The following is a 5,094-nucleotide window of genomic DNA, read 5'->3' as shown; positions in this document are numbered from 1 at the left end:
ACCATATATAATAAAACTAACTCAACATTATTCAAAACAAGCTCCAAACAGCCCGCTCAAAACTATGACTCCAAAATACGGTTATTAATCTCTATTTTGTAAAACTTTTAACCATACGTAATGGAGGGTTATGTGGCTGAAACAAGAAGCACCCAAACCTCTTTTATAATAATTTTCAGCACTGCAACACACAATCAAACCACCTGCAAGCGTAGCACAACAACCACAACACACTACTCGACTTCGGTTAACTATAACGACCTTAGTTTAGTTTGTTTCCAACGTCAACCATCATTGTGTAATTTTTATACTTCAAGCCACATATAAGACGTGTAATAAACTCCATAACTACACCATAAACTCCAAATTGGAAGGAAAACCCTTACCTTACCCGAAATTGGCCAAAGCTTGCCAAAACGTGCCTCGGAAGTTCTTCTAGCGCGGCTGAAATGTCGTGGCTGTTTGTTGTCCACTTGGTGCTGCTCCAAACCTTAACTTTAAATTATTAACACCCTCATAACATGTAAAAACCCTTACCAAAACGTGGGAAAGATAACCAGGCCATTCCTTAACAAACGGCTTCCCAAACTTGCTGAAAATTAACTTCGAAAACTCTTTTACGCGGCTGAGCTTTTGTGGCTGTTTGCAGCCCTATCCTGCTGCCCCAAATAGTTAATTTACGTCATTAACACCTCCAATTAGTAAAGGAATACCTTAGATAATTAATTTACAGAACGAAATCAGGGCTTACCTTTCACTTTGGCCAAAGCTGTAGCCCCTCTCTCTTAACCTCTTAGGGTTTCTCTTTTTGTTTATTTTGTTCTAAGTGCTGAAATAAGATATGTACAGCATGTAGTACATATATACACCTCCATAAGAGGTGACACATGGCAGCATGGGGCCCACCTTAAGTAGGTATGTCCCCTACTTGGTCCAAGTAGGTGCATCACCTGCTTGCTTCCAAGTAGGTACTACACCTCCTTTCATGTCTTCCGTGGGTTCGCAATCTCGTCTTATTTTAAGAGCCTATGTATTTCTTGCTACTTAAGCTTGATGCGTACTCAAGTAGCACAAGTATGTAAGACATCCAAGTTGGTAGCTTACACAAGTAAGTCGAGTCCTATGACCCATTACTTGGCCTCCAACTCCTTCCGGATTCTTATAACCATATTTCCAATCTTCCCTAATATTGGGGTATCTCATTCTCCCCTCCTTAGAGTTGTTTGATAGCATTATAGATTATCTAACTCACATGACGACTTCTAAGAAACTTAAGAGCCTTCCCAAAAACTTAAGAAGCTTAAGAAGCGTTCCAAGGTACCAAAGTACAGGGTATAACATCCTTCCCCCCTGTAGAACATTCGTCCTCGAATGTGAATCAAAACCTTCCTCCCGATCCTATACTGACTATATGGAGAGTTCCTCTATCTCGTTTCCATAAAATATACTTTCATCGAGCAATCAATATGAAAATTCCAAAGGTTCGGATTACTTGTAGATGTAGGTAAAAGGTACGAATACTTGTGTTTCATTTCCTCTTTCGCTTCCCAGAGGGTCACCCATCCTAGTACTACTCTCGCCCAAGCATTCTTAACTTCGGAGTTCTAATGGGATCCGGTGCATTAGTGCTGGTATGATCGCATCAATCCCTTATGGGATCTCATTTGAAGTTTAAGAGTTCTCATTTACATATGATAACATTAGTTGATTTTCTCTTATGCTTGTACTTCTCTTGTCCACTTCCCCCCTTTAGGGTGTATCCATGTCATTGTCTGTTTATTTCTAACTTTCGAAATGCATATGAGTCCTTTCCAACCTATTTAGTATACTGCATTATTTCCATATCTTTCTTTACATCACCTATACTTTAGGTTACCCATGTACGAAACCTTAATACAATCATGAGATGCTTAGAATCCTCAATATACTGTACCAACTTCAGTCTTAAACACTGGTACTCGAGTAATATCCTTAATGTAGAAGTGCATTTAAAGCCACATTCTATTCATCCCAATCAGTAATTAGCTCATTACTATTTATCCCAATGTATCAACTGAGTTGGTGCCTTAATATGTCATTCTATCTAGATCTAGGTGTTATCTCTAAATCATCCCTTAGTCTCACTAGTCTTTTCTAGATTCTTTTTCCATACCCATATTAACCTCCTCATTACTATTACCATCACTTTAGTCATTAACTTATTTCTCAAGGTAAGCCTTACTCGTAGTTTAGTCAAATTTCATTCTTATTATAGACAAGGCATACTACAACCTTATATCTCCTTTTATTTCTAGGAAAAATTGGGCAGAGTTTCCTTTGTATTTCTTACTATCTCAATACTTGCACACAGAAATGCAAACAATGCCTCACAAGGCCAACATATATAATCATATTGTATCATACTGTAGCCACACAAGATGCCCAATATCAACAACAGTAAAAATAATGGACTTACCTCATATGCCAAACTCAAACTACACCTGTTACCCTGCCATGTCTACTTTTCCTTTCCATTTTTAACTTTACATGTCAATCGTACTTTAATACCTCACCTGACATATATCTTTCATGCCTTTGCTTACCTGCGTGCTTTGTAACTTTCAATATCATCAGTCATCTTCTTCTATCGATATTGTCCTTCTGCTGAAACCATAGGTTAGTATGAGAAATTTCATTCCCTATGACTCGGCTCTATCGCACGATCTTAGATATGAAAGAAAGGTAACATCTTAAAAGTCTTGTAGCCTCCTATTTATAGATGTGGTGCACAAAACACCAATAAACAAGACTCTACTAAATACGGTCTATAGATACTCCAAGGATGAACTACTCTGATACCACTTCTGTCACGACCCAACTCCGTAGGCCATGACAGGTGCCCGAGTTGGGCACCTATATGTACCCTTAGCCCCACTTAGCGTGTTAGAAGAATAAACAAAAGTAGAAATCTAAAGGGGTTGCTAGAGGGCGCACGAAAACAGATGCAGCACACGGAGGCCGTTAAGGCCGTCGCTGAATACAAGCCTAAAACACATATATAGAACCCACAACATAAGTCTACAAACCTCTACCAAAATGATAGCATAATCATATGACGGTACAAGGCGTTGTCGTACCCTTAACCATTACGTATAAATATACAATAGAAAAGTTAGTGCCAAAATAGGGCTACAGACAAAGGAGCACTGCCAACCAATAGGGTGGATGTCCTAGGTGAGCGGATCAGCAAACCGAGCATCTATACCTGCGGACATATAATGCAGCCCCCCGAAGAAAGGGGGTCAGTATGAAAAATATACTGAATATGTAAAGCATGGACTGTAATAAGTAAAGCCATTACCAGAACAAAAGGTGCAAAAATGAGCAAATTACCCAGAATACCAAAATACTTTTCATAACCACAGATAATGTATGTAGAAAACATATGCCATATTCGGCCCCATTATGGGACTCGGTGAATAAATCGTGGTCGCTGCCCCATCACTAGCGCCACAACACATCATAACTCCAGAGTAGGAAATATCTCCATAACAGATCATATCATATCAGATGGTCATATCAGATCGTATCATATCATATGTGTACATGGCACATCTTAACTTCATAAATCCCATGTATAGGTCGTACCTTCCCCTTCACGTCAAGGCACGGTGAATAATGTAGAGAAGTACGCATGATAACAAATCTTGGCCCAGGCTTAGTGAAAAAAGAATTGAGACATCCACGAGTGGAGTAGTGAGAAACTAAATGCAATATAAAATAGAAAACATTTCCAGAGACTCGATAGCATAACTCCGATAACAAGTCATATAAGAGAAGTTGAGCGATAATCATAGTACATATCTTTCAGATGTCACAATGGTCTATGTCAAAATTGTTACACCCCACATCTTTGAACTCGGAAGGTTCCTTAAGTTACTTAGAAGATAATATGTGAGCCACTTAAGTTACGACCCTATTGAACCACTCTATGAAGGGAGAATGTGACACCCCATGGTAGGGGAGGTTGGAAATAGGGTCAAGAGAAGTCGGAGGGAGTTGGAGGCTAAGTGATGAGTCGTAGGACTCGATTTGCTTACGTACACCCCTAACTTAGAAGTTTTACATACTTAAGCTATTTGAGTATATACCAAGCTTGCGTAGCACAGATGACATAGGCTCTTAAAATAAGACGAGATTACGAACCCATGAGGAGGAAAACAAATTGCGCGGGGAAGCCAATGGGAGGGTGACATATGGAAGCACCTAAGCAAGAAGGTGACCCACCTACTTGTGTTCAATTAGGTGACCTACTTGCTTGGGGGAGGTGGGCCCCCCTACCACGTGGCAGCCCCTCCTTCGGCGCATGGGTGCGGTGGCCCAATAGGGGTTGGACACGTGTCACCTCTTGGGGATGACACGTGTCACACCCTAAGACCATATATATGTATGGATATGTATCATATAATCCAGCTTCCTTCATCAATTTTCCAGCAAAAACAAGCATGAACAAACCCTAAAAGTGGAGAGAAAATTGCGATGGCTTGGGAGAAAAATACGGTAAATCCCGATTTCGTTCCATAAATTAATTATCTAGCATATAACATGGTGATATGGAAGTATTATTAGTATAAAATTAGAGTTTGTTGCAGCCAAAAAATGGACAGCAAGCTGCCACGATGGTTCAGCGCGCTAAAATAATTCCGAGGCGCAATTTCGGCGAGTTCTAGCCAATTTTGGGAAAGGTAAGCTCTTCCCCTCTAATTTGAAGTTTATGATGTTAAATTAGGGTGTATTACACACCTTAGGGGCTGCTGTAATTTGGGAAAAAGGTTTGAAAAGTTTGGCGTTCGAAATAAGCAAAATTGGAATCGCTATAGTTAATTGTAATCGAATAATGCGTTGCGCTTGTGGTGTGTGACTGCTGGTCGGGTGGTGAGGTATTGTGGTGCTGGTATGTATGTTAATAAGGGCGTGGGGGATTCTGGTCGCAGTCACATGACCCTCCGCTGTGCAATTAAAGAATTCGCGAAAGAAAGATTAAAAACTTTAGTTTTGGTATCATAGTTTCGAGTGAATCGTTGGGGGTTTATATTGTGTAATGTTGTCATAATG

At 40.0% G+C, this 5,094-nt stretch overlaps 1 pseudogene; it reads right to left on the bottom strand.

Moving 5' to 3' along the window:
• Nucleotides 1–1,523: 1,523 nt before the first annotated feature.
• Nucleotides 1,524–1,645, bottom strand: LOC129883851 (5S ribosomal RNA; annotated as a pseudogene).
• Nucleotides 1,646–5,094: the final 3,449 nt, after the last annotated feature.

The sequence above is a fragment of the Solanum dulcamara genome, chromosome 3 (assembly GCF_947179165.1).
Source record: "Solanum dulcamara chromosome 3, daSolDulc1.2, whole genome shotgun sequence".
In the NCBI taxonomy this organism is placed as follows: domain Eukaryota; kingdom Viridiplantae; phylum Streptophyta; class Magnoliopsida; order Solanales; family Solanaceae; genus Solanum; species Solanum dulcamara.
The sequence above is the reverse complement of the archived record's forward strand: the minus strand, read 5'-3'. Positions and strand labels throughout refer to the sequence as shown.